The following is a 16,940-nucleotide window of genomic DNA, read 5'->3' as shown; positions in this document are numbered from 1 at the left end:
TTGACTACCACAGTGAGTTCAAAGCTAGCCTGGTGTGCTGGATAATTTTAGTTGTCAACTTGATACACCTGGGTAAAGGGAGCCTCAACTGGAGAATTGCCTCCATTGGGCTGGCCCGTGGCTCTGTCTGTGGGGCATTTTCTTGATTGTTGAGTGATGTGGGAGAGCCTAGCCCACTGTGAGTGGTGCCATCCCTGGGCAGGTTGTTCTGTATTGTGTAAGAAAGCAGGCTAAGCACAGGCTCCGGGAGCAAGCCAGTAATCAGTGTTCCTCCATGCTCTGTGTTTCAGCTCCTGCCTCCAGGCTCCTGGCCTGAGTTCCTACTTTGGGCTTCCTCAGTGATGAACTGTGACTCCAGAGATGTAAGATAAAATAAACCCTTTCGTCCCCAAGTTTACTGGTCAGAGTGTTTTGTCACAGCAATGGAGAAACAAACTAGAACAGAAATTGGTACCAGGATCCTGGGGTATTGCTGTGACAGACCTGACCTTGGTGTTTTAAGGGAAGATTGTGGAAGCATTTAGAACTTTGGGTTGGAAAAGCCATTGAGTACTTAGAGTTTGTTGCTGTGGAGCTTGGAACAGTTATGTTGAAAGACTTGTGGATGATGGAGGCCTGGCTTGTTAAGCATCAAAGGGAAGTAAAGACTATTAGGGCTGTTTGTGTGATTTTTTTTTTGAAGTGAGAATTTGTGGTTTCTGGTCGGCTGGGGCTGAAGAATCAGTTGTGATTAAGAAGAGACCAGAACCACTGAAGTGAAACCTGCTTTTTTTTTTTTTACTGAGACAATTGATGCTGGTTAGCTGGAGCTGAAAAGTCAGCTGTGATGAGACCAGCATTACTGTGGCAAAACTTTCTGGGAAGTATTTCCTCAGGGTCAGTACACAGAAGCTATGGTCCAGAGGGGGTCTGAGCCTCCATCTCAAGCTGGAAGTAGGACTTGGTAATGGTTTCCTGCATGGTTCTGTGCTGAAAGCCTGAAGGGGTCACAGAGAGCAGCTGAGGCTTGGCACCCTGAGAGGCCAGGAAAGGCCAGCCTCAGTTGCAGTGGAGACCCTAGGATTGAAGGGGTCATGGAAAGAATCTGAGGCTTTGTACCCCAAGAGTCAAGAAGAGGCCATTCGTGAAGGTGTAGCCTCAGTTTCAGTGGAGACCCCAGCTTTTTGGAGATGTCAGGACCATGGGACGACCACCAAGGGCAGCAGCAAGTGTGGAATGGAGTTGGCCTGGATCTGAGAGACAAGCTGTGTGTACAGTGAATGGCAGAGTCAGAAGTGGGGCTGCCAAAACCCTTTGGAGCCCAGAAGATTGTGAGTGAATCCCAGATGTCCAGCCTTGAGCTACTTTGCTGGACTTAGGTTTTGCTTAGGTGTGCCCAGGTCTTCCCTTTGAAATAAGACAGCACTTGTTTTGGATTTTACAGGAGTCAACAGTTAAACTTTCAAGAGACTATGAACTTTCATTGATATCAGGCTTAGGAACCTGAGCCTAAACAGGTCACAGGAGTGAGGGGAGAACCTAATACTACTTTTCTAAGATGTCATATCAAACTGATCCTTAAAAAACAAACAAACAAAAACTTGTGTTTGGATTTTTTTTTTAAGAACTGTGGGACTTTTAAGATTGTATTGTCTTATGTTGTGATATTGATAACATCCTACCTTGGGGACAAGAAATGGAAAGGTTGTGGTTTAATAGTGATGTTTGTCAAGTTGACAAGGGGTCAATTGTGCTAGACAACTTTAATTGTCAACTTGACATACCTGGGTAGAGGACCCTTAGCTGGAGAATTTCCTCCATTGGGCTGATTTGTGGCCATGTCTGTAGGGTATTTTCTTGATTTTTTTTTTTTTTTTTGGAATGTGGGAAGGCCCAACAATATAAAGTAACTAGGACACCAGGTGTTCTAGTTTGTTTCTCCATTGCCATGACAAAACACTCTGACCAATACCAACTTGGGGAGGAAAGGGTTCGTTTTATATTACATCTCCTGGGTCACAGTTCATCACTGAGAAAGCCCAAGGTAGGAACTCAGGGCAGAAGCTGGAACACAGGGCATGGAGGAACACTGCTTACTGGCTTGCTCCCCTGGCCTGTGCTCAGCATGCTTTTTTTTTTTTTTTTCGTCTTTTTGAGACAGGGTCTCCCTATAGCCCCAGCTAGCCTGGAACTCACAATGCAGACCAGGCTGTCAGCCTGCTTTCTTTTGCAGCCCAGGACCACCCATAGTGAGCTGGGCCCTCCCTTATCAACAGTCAAGAAAATGCCTCACAGACATGTCCACAGCCAGTCCAACAGAAATTCCCCAACTGAGATTCCCTCTTCCCAGGTGTGTCAAGTTGGCAAGTGAACTATCCATTGTACTTGGGCTACATGAGACCCTCTCTCTTAAAAGGAAAAAAAAAGATAAAAATAAATAGTATGTGTTCATTCTGAGAAAAGTGGATCACACAGAAACTTCTGTCAAGGCTAGGATCAGTGGGGCAGCTCAGGCATCCACTCCTCTTTCAGACAGGCTCTAATACGTCTTCTTGCCACAGCCTTCATCTGGTGTGTGAGCAGTAAGGAATTTGTGCTTCAAAGCAGAATCTGTTCATCCTGGAGGAAAGATGAATCCCACACAGACATTTTTCATGGGGATGGAAGAAATGGCACCTTCTCAGACAATCACGTGTCTGCCTTTAAAAATTCTGGTGGCGCACCCCTTTTATCCCAGCACTCGGGAGGTAGGGGCAGGCAGATCTCTGTGAGTTCAAGGCCAGCCTGGTCTGCATGGTGAGTTCCAGGACAGCTGGGGCTACAGGGAGACCCTGTCTCAAAAAGACCAAAAAAAAATTCTTTTATTGCATATTTAGGTGTGTGTGTGTGTGTGTGTGTGTGTGTGTGAAAGAGAGAGAGAGAGAGAGAGAGAGAGAGAGAGAGAGAGAGAGAGAGAGAGAGAGAGAGAGAGAGAGAGAGAGAGAGAGAGAGAAAGAGAGAGAGAGTATGTGTGGAAGTCATAGGATACCTTGCAGGAGCTGGTTGTCTGCTTCCATGCTTCCAGCAATTGAACTCAGGTTGTCAGGCTTGTTGGCAGGTGCTTTTACCCACTGAGCCATCTTGCTAGCCCTGACTTTTCCTAAGACAGCAAGTCTATGCGCACGCACATGCATGCATATGCGCAGGCATAGCCCAGGCTGGTCTTGAACTCATGATCCTCCTGCCTCCTTCTCTTAGTATCTGCCTGACCTGTTCTACCACAGCTAGCTTCAGCAGGTTCTTCACATCCCTGGATGTCCTATATGGGGTTAAGAGGGATATGTACTGTTCTCCATTGCTGTGAAGAAACACTCTGACCAATACCAAATTGGAGAAGAAAGTTTATTTTATATCTCCGGGTCATAGTTCATCACTGAGGGAGCACAAGGTAGGAGCTTGAGGCAGGAACTAGGAGGCAGGAGCTAAAGCACAGGCCATAGAGAAACACTGCTTACTGACTTGCTCCCCTGGCCTGTGCTCAACCTGCTTTCTTGTGCAACATAGGCCTGCCTGCCCAGGAGTGGCACTGCCCACAGTGGGCTGGGCCCTCCCACATCACTCAACAGTCAAGATGGCCCACAGACATGGCCACAGGCCAGTCCAATGGAGGAAATTCCCCAACTGAGGCTCCCTCTACCCAGGTGTGTCAAGTTGACAACTAAAGCATCCAGCACATGTGCTAATAAGACAGGATGTGTTTGTGGGGGTTCAAAGACCCACCGTACACAAACTTGTCTTACAGAGTAGAAGAATGACAGAATGTGGCATAGTCTTACACTTCCTTCTGAACTGTGCCCTCAGAAAGGCTCTGTCCAGCACAGTGTCACATACTATGTTACAGTGTGCAAGAATTGGGGGTGTATCTGTGGAAACAGGATCTGTCCATTCTGGGGGAAGATGTACCATGCACAGACTTCCCTCTTGGAAAGGAAGAAGGTGCATTCTCATCTGCTCTTTTACAAAGACTCCAGCAAGGGACTTCGCTTTCTTGGGTGGTTTAAATTTTAGTGCTTTTATCTGCTTTTTAGGTTTGTCCCTGGGTATTTTGTTTTATTCATTAAGGCTATTGTGAATGACATTTATTTGCCTGGTTTCTTTCTCAGCAGTTTATTGGTATATTGAAAAGTTACTTATTTTTGTGTCTTAATTTTCTTTTTAAAATTTTTATGTGCACAAATGTTATGCCTGCATGTATGTAATTACACGCACCCATGTCATGCTGTGCCAAAGGAGGACTAAAGAGGGCATTGGGTCTCTTGGAACTGAAGTTAGATTAGTTGTTAGCCACCATGTGGGTGCTGGGCTATGAACCCAGGTCTTCTGCAAGAGCAGCGAGTGCTTTTAACTGCTGAGCCATCTCTCCAGCCCATTTTTTAAGACAAGGTCTCACTATGTAGCCCTGACTGATTAGAAGTCACTATATATAGTCCAGGCTGGCCCTCCATCTCACAGGGACCCACCTGTCTCTGCCTCCCAAATGCTAAGATTAAAGGTATGTGCCACCATGCCTGGTTATGTCTTGATTATGTGTCTGTGCCACTACTTTGCTGAAAGTGCTTACCAGATCTGAGTTTTCTTTGGAAGTGTGCAGGGTCTTTTAAGCTCAGGGTCTTATCTATTGCAAATAGGGATACACTGACTACTGCTTTTGCTATTTTAACTTGCTATTTCTCTTTCTTACCTGATTGAGCCAACTAAGACTTCAAGCACTATGTTAAAAGTATAGATGAGAGTGGGCAGCCCTGGCTTATTCTGATTTTGGAGACAATGCTTTCGGTTTATCTCCCTTAGTTTACTGCTGGCTACATGCTTGTCCCATGCAGCCTTTATCATGCTGAGCCATGGCCCATCTGTTCCCAGTTTCTTCAGGCTCTTGTGAAGGGGTGTAGAACTTCACTGGCCTTTTCTGCACCTCCTAAGATGGTCATGTCGCTCTATTCCTAAGTCTTGTTTATATGCCAATGCTGTCTAACTAGAACAGTGTGTGTTAGAAGAGGCTGTGGAAAGAACCCTGGGCCGGGGATGAATGTGTGGGGCTTTCTTTCTTCCCCTCACACCGAAGTTCACCCTTTCTTTGCTTCCCTTTTCTGCTTCCTTCCAGTAGGATGTCATCTCCTGTCCTAGTTTTAGACAGCACCTCTTGTCTGGGGACTGTGACCTGGGGCTTCCCTGGGCCCAGCATGCTGTCTTTCCAGCATGGGTCTTCTCAAAGGGCACCCATGGGTTTCCAACGCCCATCCATGTTATCATACCACCTACATGGAACACAGAGCATGCAAGTCTTCGATCTTCAAACAACTTGGTAGGGACAAGAGTTACTAATCCACATGCCACAGAGTCCCTAGAGCCCAGCTCTCAGTGCCAGTTGGTGGTAAAACAAGGAGGTATGTATGTCTAGAACTTGGGGCATTAGTACACTGCCACATCCAACAGGCTCCAATGCTCCTGTCATTTTTTTGCCATACTGAAAACCCAAATTAGCAATCCACATAATACTTCAGACTGTGAAAGGGACAGGTAGAATATGGAGGGCAGCAGGCTCTCCTAATGGCTGCTTCTCAGACAAAGGCAGTCAGGATTTTGCACTGGGACTTGCTCTGGGAATCTGTGCTGGGGTGGGCTCCCCACTCAGGACAAGGCACTGGAGCCTGCAACATCTTTCCCTAAATCATTAGAGATTGTGTGACCCTTACCATACTGCTTTCCTCTTCTGGGTCATTTCCCAGCCTCCCCTGGAGGGAGGGGAGGCCTCGTGACCCAGTATTAAAGCAGATGCTCTCAGCTGCCAAACCTGGACCAGAAGAGCTGCCTACACACTGGGCCCTTTTCTTTTTTCCTTAGCTCAGCAGATGAACACCAAGAGCCACGTGGAGTCACCAGGTGGAGAAGCCCTGTGCTTAGCTGGGAACAGACAGTTGGGTTTCTTGTGAGAAACTGTAATAGCCCCAAATGGAGTCCCCCAGTTGTAATAGCCAAAGTAACTTCATTTTGTATAAAGCAGCCACTTTAAACCTCAAAAACTAGAAAAACAGCCAGCTTCAAGGTTAAGCACCTGAACTTAGTTGCTTCCCCTTAAAAGAATGCTTTCTTTGGAGTAGATGACATTGATCACCTCCCAGACACTGCAGCTGTGCTTCTTGCCTAGCCAAGAAGCCTAAATAACAAGGTGCCTTACTGTCAAGGTCTCTATACATCTCTTAAGAGAAGGACTAACACAAGCTTGTTCTGGCTTCTGTAGTTTGCTTATCTGCTAACTTGGGCGTCCTGACCCTACTCAAGACCACCTGGCATATGTGATGAAATTCCCATGGTATTTGTGAGTTTTGCATTTATAAACTAATTTCATCCTCCTCTCGGGGGCCCTGGGTCCTGAATCTGACTTAGAGACCACAACAATAGCCCTAATAAATTTGACCAATTAAAATTTGAATTGGGTCTAGTGGTTTTTTTCCCAGTAGTTTCAAACTCAGTAACAAAATCAGCTGCTGCACACCTGGACCCTGTGTGCTGATTGCAGTATCTACCGTGACACTGCCCAGTCCAATTGCTCACCCAAGTCCGATTTCTTTTTGAAAAATTTATCATCTATCTATAGTTCATGTGTAGGAGTGTTTCGCCTATAAGTACACTAGGTGTATGCAATGCCTGTAGAGGCCAAAAGAGGGCATCGGATTTCCTGGACTGGGACCTGTTAGCCACCGTGTAAGTACTGGAAAACAAGTCTGGGCCCTCTGCAAGAGCAGTCATTATTTTTAACTATTGAGCCATCTCTCTAGCCCCTGATTTCTTCTTTTTAAATCCATAAAACATTAATTCTCTCGCTCAGCAGAGTCTCACTGTGTAGCCTAAAATGACCTTTTTCTTTTTCTCTGAGACAAGGTCTCTATGTAGCCCTGGCTGGACTAGTACTATGTAGACTAGGCTGACCTTGAATTTAGAGATCTGCCTGCCTCCACCTCCCAATTGCTGGGATTAAAGGTGAGAACCATAGCACCCAGCCTAGCCTTGAGCTCTTGATCCCCCTGCTTCACCTTCCCAAATGTTGGGATTAGAGGCATGCTTCACCACATTTGGCCTCCAAATATTTTCTATTTTATGTGTGTGAGTGTTTTGCCTGCATGTAAGTGCATCAATGCATGCAATGCCCATGGAGGTCAGAAGAGGGTATCAGATCCCATGGAGCTGGAGTTAAGGACAGTTGTTAGCCACCATGTGGGTGCTGGGAATCAAACCCAGGTCTTCTGGAAGAGCAGCCAGTACTCTTAACTGATAAACTATCTCTTCAGCCTCCCCCTAAATATTTTCTTCCTCTGTCAATACCTCAAAAATAGAGTGATGCTCTTGGGGGTTCACCACCTTCTTCCTCTCTGATAGGGTCACTCCTCTTGGGAGTCTGCCTTTGCAAGGAATTCCCAAGCAATATTTGGAAGTGAGTTGGGGAGATTTGGAGGACACTGGAGACAGTAAGCATAGGCCATTCTTTTGAGATTTATTAAGATTTACCGTTTTCTGGAAGGAGATGTGGAGGTCAAAGCCTTGTTTTAAGATGGAATAAATGAGCTTGTAGCATGAGGTGACACAGTGAAGGAGGGATTGATGATGCAGGGGAGAAGCAGAAGCATTGAGGTAATGTCCCTGACCACCATGCAGGTCTAAGGGTAGAAGTGGTGCGAGAGGGTGTGACCCTTCTGGTAACTTCTTTTTGCTCAGGGAAATAGGAGCCAGGGTGCTCAGTTGCCTACAGGGATCAGAGGGGAGGAGGTAAGGTTAGACCAGTGGGAAGAAAGTTACAGCGGCCAAGGAAAGTGGGGAGGAATGAGCTGGGGAATGTCGGGGATCTGAGCAGCACTGAGGGTACAGGGGATGTGATAACCTTGACTGTGCAGGTGGCATGACAGAAGCTTTTCCCTAGCTCTGCTCGGCCACAATGGGGCCCTGGTTTCTCCAGAAGATTTCAGAGGAAACAGGAGTGAAAGTTATCTGGAGCATGTTGAGGGTGTAAGCAAACAATGCTTACAGTAGCCAGCCACCAAGGCAGCTGAAGTAAAGAGGGGGCAGGATATGGGGGAGCCAGGGACAGAGACAAGAGGCAGCTTCAGCATGGGTAGTACTGGAAAGCTTGTGGTCGGATGCTCCAGACAGTGAACTGGAGGGTGAGATGGGGGTGGCTGGTGGGGCGGGGGGGATTGTGAGGTTGAGATCATGCCAGCACGGTTATCAGTGCTGACATAGTCAAGGGCATGACCTTGGGTATGAGGGCTGAGGAGGTGAGGCTCAAGTTCGCTGGAAGAGAGGAGGTTGTAGAACTGAGAGGCTGATTACTAAACATGCTGTGATAGAGTGACGATGAGCTGGCAGCTGTCACTGTCACTAGGGAGAGGGTAGGTGGGGTGTGTAGGTGGTCTCAGTGAGGAAGAGGTGGTGGAGGGCAAAGTGTTGGGGTGCATTACAAGGAAGCCAGGGCTTATGGGGAGGAGAGGGGATTGAAAGAGCTAGGAAGAGTGGGGAGGATGCTCTCAGAACCACATGTGACAGCTGCGTGGGGACAAGAGCCCATTCTTAAAAGGCTGCAGGGGAAGCAGAGCCCTTAGTGGGGGCCAAGTTTAGATTGAAAGAATGAGAAGGCGGGTATGGTGGAACATGCCTATAATCCTAGCATTCAGGGAGGAGGCTGAGGCAGGTGGATGGTAGGTTCAAGGTGGCCTGAACTACATTTAAAAAAAACAAACAAAAAACGCTGGGCATGGTGGTGCACGCCTTTAGTCCCAGCACTCGGGAAGCAGAGGCAGGTAGATCTCTGTGAGTTCAAGGCCAGCCTGGTCTACACAGCAAGTTCCAGGACAGCTGGGGCTACAGGGAGATCCTGTCTCAAAAAGACCAAAAAATAAAAATAAAAAATACAACAAAAGAATGCGTGAAAAGATGGAGAGAGAGCAAAATGACACACACAGAATGCCCCGTCATAACGGAACAGCTGTCAATAACAAAACTCTGGAAACAACCTAAATGCTCAGTGCTGGGGGCATACAAAAACAACAAATGGGGCCAAGGTAGGATATGCACCCTGTGAAAGCGCTAGATCCCTAGGGATCACCACGGGGTGCAGGAGAACAAACTCATAGACCTTCACTCCAGAGAAACAAGTGACCTGCTTTAAAAGTTATGGAACAAAACAACATACCAAACGATGCTATATTTTATTTATAAAGCTACGAAAAGTCCAACCATATATTTAGGATCCCCCATGTCTTGGCAGTGCTGGTTTTGTGGTTACCCACAGAAGGAGGAGACACAGGTACACAGGGCAGTGTTGGTTGTATCTAAGATATTTTACTATGTAATGATGAAAAGAGACACACAGATTGATGAACCAAAACATAGTGAAATGTCAACCACTGCTTAACCTGAGTTATGGGTCCTAAGACTTATTTTACTTTTCTCTAGGTTTGAAAGATTTATCAGTTTAAAAGCTGGTGGTAAACACTTGTAATCCCAGCACTTAGGAGGCTGAGGCAAGAGGATTGTAAATCTAGGGCTAGCCTGGGCTACATTACAAGACCTTGTCTCAAAACACAAGAAGAAGAAAGAAAAAAGGAAGAAAGGCATGAAGGAGAGGGAAGAAGGTAGGAAAGAAAAGGAAATATATTGAAAAGGTGATAAAATTTAAGTGAGGGAATTACTGTCAAGTACAGCACTCAAGACAGTCTGGTACTGGCATAAGAACAGACAGAATTGAGAATCTAGAAATATATTTACTGGCAACTGATTCTTGATAAGTGTGCCAAGACAATTCAATGAGGAAAAAGAGTTCAGTAAGAAGCTATGAGACCATAAAATAAAAAATCAATCAATAAATAAAAAACCTTAAAAATGGGGGTGGGGGCTGGAGGGAGAGCTCAGCAGTTAAGAGCATTGGCTGTTCTTGCAAAAGACCTGGGTTCACATGGAAGCTCACAACCATCCATGACTCAAGTGCCAGGGGATCCAACACTCTCTTCTGTACTCTTTGGGCACTGTTTGACATGGGTGCACTTACATGCATGCATAACACTCATACACATAAAATAAAAATAAAAAAACTTTTTTTTTGTCTTTTTGAGACAGGGTCTCCCTGTAGTCCCAGCTAACCTGAACTCATTATATAGAGCAGGCTGGCCTTGAACTCACAAAGATCCACCTGCCTCTGCCTTCCAAGTGCTGGGACTAAAGGCGTGTGCCATCACGCTTGGCCATAAAAAACCTTTAAAAAGAAGTTCTGAGACACGTGGATGTGCAGACAGAAACATGAATTCCAGCTCAGATTACACACAAAATTAGCCCAGGTGGACAAAAGAGCTATGGTATGCCATTGAAGCACAGACAGTCAAGTAAACATCCGAGAAAATTGGATGCTACCACAGAGAGAACTTCGGTCTCTGCAAGTGAAGAGACAGCGCAAAGACTAGAAGGAGCCCAGAATGCTGGCGTGCACCTTTAATCCCAAACTCAGGAAGAGCTCTGTGAGTTCAAGGCCAGCCTGGTTCACATAGCAAGTTCCAGGCCAGCCAGGGCTGCATAGTGAGATATGTCTCAAAGATAAAAAAAAAAATGGATTAAGGACTTGAGCAGACATTCTTTCCAAAGAAGATCAATAAATGTCCAATAAGCACATGTTAAGATGCTCAACCCCACCTGCTCAGCACAGGACACTTTCACACAGCCAGAGCCAAAGGTGAGCAATGACAGAAGTTGGAACCAGCATGCATTGCTGGAGGGAATGGAAAAATAGCAGAGTCTCCTTCGAAATAGTTCTCAAAAAGTTAAACACAGGTAGTATATAACCTAGCAGTCTGATTCTTATACTTACACCCCAAAGAATTAAGGGCATGTTCACATAAAAAACTTGTACACATTGTTCATTGTAGCTTTATTCACAACAATCCCAAAATGGAAACAAATGTCTTATTGGCTGATGAATGGATAAAAGAAATGTGGTATAAAATGGAGTATTATTTGGCAATAAAAAGAGAATGAATGGCCGGGCATGGTGGCGCATGCCTTTAATCCCAGCACTCGGGAGGCAGAGGCAGGCAGATCTCTGTGAATTCAAGGCCAGCCTGGTCTACATAGGTCAAAAGTGAATATATAAGACCAGGCATGGTGGCTCACACTTTTAATCCCAGGACTTAGGAAGCAGAGGCAGATGAATTTCTGTAATCAAGGCCAGCCTGGTCCATAAAGTGAGTTCCAGGCCAGCTGGGGCTACAGAGAGACCACATCTCCAAAAAAAAAAAAAAAAAGAATGAATGCTGATATATGCTTTAATATAAGTTCTGAAAGCATTGTGTTAAAGGAATTCAGACAAGAGTCATGTATCATATGCTCCCATTCAAATGTAATGCCCATCTAAAGTAAACTCACAGAGGCATAGAAGAGATTAGTGGTTGCCAGGAGCTGGGGATAGAGAGAAGACAGCATGATACTCATGAAATAGGATTTCCTTTTGTGGTGATAAATAACTATATCTCAATTTAAAAATCCCCCACACCTGGAGTCAAATCTAGGCTCCATCAGAGTGGCCTTCGTAGATGGCTTCTCACCACTCTTCTGAGCCTTGGTTCCTCCTGGAGGTGGAGGGCAGGGAGGGACACAGTCACATCACCCTTAGGCTGAGCTAGATTCCATATGTGGCTTGTTACTGTTTCTGCAATTCTAACCTGACCACAGCCTGGGGACAGTGAGCAGTTAGGGGGCAAAGTGTGAGCACTGACTTGGACTCTGTGTTTCTCTGAATCTCAGTTTCTTCATCTGAGAATTGGGATAATACCAGCCCCTTCAGCATGTGACTATGGGAAAATAGTGATAGAGCAGATATAAAGTTCAGGACAGGGTGTCTGGCACCAGTAAGTATCCATCTCTGAGTCAACATCCATTATTATAGCTAATACCCCTAGGTAATCAACTTATGAAGAGAAAAAGTTCATTTTGGCTTACTGTTTTGGAGGTTTCCATTCATAATTGGCCTTGTTGCTTTGGGCCTGTGACAAGACAGCACGTATGGGTGGGAGTGTGTGGTAAGCAACCTGCTCACATCAGGCCTTACCTCCTGAAGGTGGGAAATTCCACAGGTAAGTTCTTAGAAGTGGCACTGGCTTGGGGACCAAGCACATGGACACAGGACATTTGGAGAATATTCCAGATCAAATCATAGCACAGCTAGAATTATTATGACTAATTGTTACTAACAGCAGAGGTGTCCCACAGTGGCCAATTACCTTCAAAAGGCTTTTGCTTCTTCCTCTTAGCCCCTTCTCTACCCACATGGTGGTCTAGACTCAGCTTTAAGCCCTTATTTCCTCATGGAGCTCTTGCCCAACTCTTTTTGCTCACAAGACCCTGGGCTTGCCAGAAGCACGATCCTGGCTCTTTCTAAAGTGAGCTCTCCCCCTCTCCCAGCCCTGTGTCAAGCTGGGAAGCCCTTTTCTGCACAGCCAAGGAGAGGAACAGTGTGATGCCTGAGGAGACTTTGGGCAAGGGCTCACAGTGCTCAGTGGGGCCTGCAGTGGCCCTCACAGCTCAGATGCATGAGGAGCCCTCATCTGGGGCACCCCCTACTCTCCAGAAAGGAGGAAGCTCCCAGGGCTCTTCAGCTCAGGGACTTTCTTTCTGAATCTCAGTCAAAGCAAAAACCCAGACACCCTACTTCTAGGAATTTAGCCACCACATGTCTCCCCCTGGGAATTCGCTCAAGGAACTTTGGGCATTTTTTAGGTAAAGACAAAGGACTGGAAAACCCCCAGCTGTCCACCAGCAGGAAACTGACCAAGTGCCTATGTATAGGCATAGAGTGAACCACAGAACTGTTAGTGAGCAGGGGGTCCAGGGGACCATCACCAAGATGTGCTTTAGGTAATCAAAAACGAGGCACATGTTTGCGTTATGCTGGCCTCCTTCTACCTCCTCTCCCCCCTTCTCCTCCCTCCCTCTCCCTCTCTCTCCTCCCTCTGCTGCCCTCCTCTTCGCTCCTTCCTTTTTCTCTTCTTCCTTCTTTCCCTATTTCTCCTCCTTCCCCTCTTCCTTCTTCCCTCCTTTCTTGCTTCCTCTTTCCTTCCCTCATCTCCTTCTCCTTCTCCTTCCCTCTCTCTCTTCCTCCTCTTTTTTGATCTTTAGGTGTGTATGTGTGTACATGTGCATGTGAAGGCCAGAGGTCAGTTGTCAGGTGATTTTCCTCAATCACTCTCCATATTGATTGTATTTAATTAATTTATTTATTTTTGGTCTTTTTGAGACAGGGTCTCCCTGTAGCTCCAGCTGTCCTGGAACTCACTATGCTCACTATGTAGACCATTCTGGCCTCGAACTCACAAAGATCCGCTTGCCTCTGCCTCCCAAGTGCTGGGATTAAAAGTGTGCGCCACCATGCCCAGCCAAGATTTAATGTTTTAAGGAGCTGGAGAGATGGTTCAGTGGTTAGAGCACTGACTGCTCTTACAGAGGACTCAGGTTCGATTCCCAGCACCAACATGACAGCTAATAACTGCCTATAACTCCAGTTCCAGGGGATCCGATGCCCTCTTCTGTTTCCCACGGGCATTGTAGGACACAGGTGCACTTACATGCATGCAAGCAATACACACATACATATAAAATAAAAAATAATAAAATTTAAAAAATTTATGGTGGTGCATGCCTTTAATATATATATGGGGGTGGTATATGCATGTGAGTGCAGTGCCTGAAGAAGCCAGAAGAGATGTTAGATCCACTGAAACTGGAGGTAAAAGCATTTGTAAGCCACCCAATGTAGGTGCTGGGAACCATCCTCTGAGCCATCTCTCCAGTCCCTCCACCTTATTTTTTGAGACAAAGTCCCTTACTGAATTTGGAGCTCACCAGTTCTACTAAACTGGACTGATTGGCCAGCAAGCCCGAGACAGGATGTCTCCATCTCCCCAGCCACTGTGGCTGGCTTTTTACACAGGTGCTAAGGATCCAAACTGGGATCCTTATGCTTATGCAGTAAGCACTAAGTCATCTCCCCAGTCCCCTTTCGTCCCTTCCTCTGTCCCTTTCCTCCTCCCTCCCTCCCTCCTTCCTTCCCTTCCCTTCTTCAATTCCCTTCCCTTCTTCCCTTCCTTTCCCTTTCCTTCTTCCCTTCCCTTCTTCCCTTCCCTTCTTCCCTTCCCTTCCCTTCTTCCCTTCCTTCCCCTCCCCTTCCCTTCCCTTCCCTTCCTTTTCCCCTCCCTTCCTTCTTTTATTGTTGGGGTAAGACTTTTATTTGTAGTTAAGGCACGGTCATTACTGTATAATTAGATGAACTTTGACAAGTGTGAACACCCATGTAATCATCACCCAGTCGCAGAAGGTACTGTCATTCTTCATTCCTCTCCAGCCACAGACAGCCCGTGTCCTGATTCTCGTCATCACAGACCTCCTCTCCCTCCCTCCCTACCCCTTCTCCCTTCCCTTCCCCCCTTCCCTTCCCCCCTTCCCTTCCCTTCTTCCCTTCCCTTCCCTTCTTCCCTTCCCTTCCCTTTTTCCCTTCCCTTCCCTTCCCTCTACCTCCCTCCCTCCCTTCTTTCCTTTCCTTCCCTCCTCAAGAACAGATAATACTATATTGCCCAGACTGGTCTCAAACTCCTAGGCTCAAGTAATCCCCCTGCCTCAGCTTCCTAAGCTGAGTTGACAGGTGTTTGCCACTAGGCCCTGCTTTGTGTTATTTAATAGACAAAAATTAATTTAGGGCTGGGCATGATGGCACATGTCTGTAATCCCAATACTGTGGAGGCAGAGGCAGGAGGATAGATGCAAGTTTGAGGCCAGTCTGGTCTACATACTAAGTTCCAGACTAGCTAGGGCTACATGATGAGTCCCTTTCTCCAAAACACAAACAAACAAAAAGCATTAATTAATTTACACAAAAGAAAGGGAAGGTGGGACCACAGGATTCTACTAGGGGTTTCCATGCCCTGCAGGGAACACAGCAGGGGCATGTACCATCAGGAGGAGGAAGGAGCAGCCTCTGCATCATCAGAGCCATGCTCCCTATCTCCCCACTCCGGCCACTTCCTGGGGCTTCCCAGCCCCAAGAACTCCCCTTCCTTCCTTTGAACTTCCTTTCGTGCTCTGTGCCCTGTCTGGGCACTAAGGGCTCTTTGAACTCCTCCAGTCAGGGAAGCCAAAGATAGGGGTTGGGGTGTGTCGGGGGATAAGTAGGGTGTCTGGGTTTTTGCTTTGTGCCCAGGCAGGGCTGCAGGTGTGCTCAGGGCAAGGGGATGGGGACTCCATTTGACTCACAGGTTGGGGCTTGCCAAGTCCCTGGGGTACCAGGTGCTGTCCAGGGGGGACCCCCCCAGGTCCACTCATGGAGGGCCATAGGCCCTGAAGGGCCCTGTGAGAAAACCCCAGGGCCGCTTACTTCTTAGATGCTCTAATGACAGCCGTTTGCTCACAGATGATTTCCACATTGCAAAAATATTTCTTTGGGCCAGTGAGATGGCTGAGATGGTAAAGGAACTTGGTGCCACACCTGATGCCCTGAGATTGATTCCCAGAATCCACATGATGGAAGGAGAGGACCAACTCCCACAAGTTGTCCTCTGACTATATACACATGTGGCATGCCCCCACTTACCCAATAAATATATAAATGTAAATTTAAAGATATATATTTTTTTCTTGTCAGGGCAGGTGTGAGATCAACCTGGATAATGTGTCAGACTCTGTCTTAACAACAATTTTTTGTGCACCATGGTGGTATATACCTATAGTCTCAGCACTTAAAGGCAAAGGCAGGAGGATTGCTGCCAGTTGGAAGCCAATGTGACTTTGCAGCAAGGCCCTGTCTCAAAAGGAAAATGACAGCCGGGCATGGTGTTGCACACCTTTACACGAGAAGCAGAGGCTGATAGATTTCTGTGAGATTGAGGCTAACCTGGTCTACATAGCAAGTTCCAGGTCAGCTGGGGCTACAGGAGAACCTGTCTCAAAAAGACAACAATGAAAAAAAGCCTCTTTGTTTTTGTTCTGTTTGTTTGCTTGTTTCTGAGACAGGGTATCTTCATATTCTCGGTCACCTTGCCTAGCCTCCTGAGTACTGGGACTAGAGTAGTACAGCACCTGCCTGGCATGATTCTCATTAAAAGTTCGGGAGCATTGTTAACAGTAGCTAACCCACTCCGGCATTGTTATCAGCTTCATTTCACCAGTTTTGCTTTTTTTCCCCTTTTTTCTCTGGGATACACACATGTACCTACACAAATGCATATCATACACAGATATATAAACTTATCTTGCAACTACATCTATACATGTTCATACACAGCAATCTATGTATACGTGTACTCATTCATCGCCACAAAGGTACACACATATGCGTATCTACCACACAAGTATTTTCTCCCAAACTTTGAAATCATGATCTTCACTCCTAAAAACCTCGGTGTGTGGGCTGGAGAGATGGCTCAGCGGTTAAGAACACTGGTTGTTCTTGTAGAAGACCCGGGTTCGAATCCCAGCACCCACATGGCAGCTTACAACTGTCCAACTCCAGTTCCAGGGGATTCCAAGACTTCTTCTGCCCTCGCGGGCATTGCATGACATGGTGCACTTACCTACATGTAGGCAATATATACATACACATAAAATAAAAGTAACAAATAAGATATTTTTAAAAAACCACTATTAAAAAACCTCAGTGCGTATCTCCTAAGCATGAGACTACATCCTCCTCACAAAGTCTTTAATGCTCTTTAAAAAGTCTACACAGCCACAATAGTATCTAATATCCAGTCTATATTCAAATTTCTCCAGTTGCCTTCAGAAGGTCTTTTATTTTTTTGAGGCAGAGTCTCATGCTAGTCCATGCTGACCTACAAGTCACTCTGTAGCTCAGGCTGGCCTCAAACTCATGGTGATCCTCCTATCTCAGCCTCCCAAATGTT

Source organism: Nannospalax galili, unplaced genomic scaffold (assembly GCF_000622305.1).
Source record: "Nannospalax galili isolate Female #2095 unplaced genomic scaffold, S.galili_v1.0 scaffold957, whole genome shotgun sequence".
NCBI lineage: Eukaryota > Metazoa > Chordata > Mammalia > Rodentia > Spalacidae > Nannospalax > Nannospalax galili.
Note: the sequence above shows the minus strand (reverse complement) of the source record.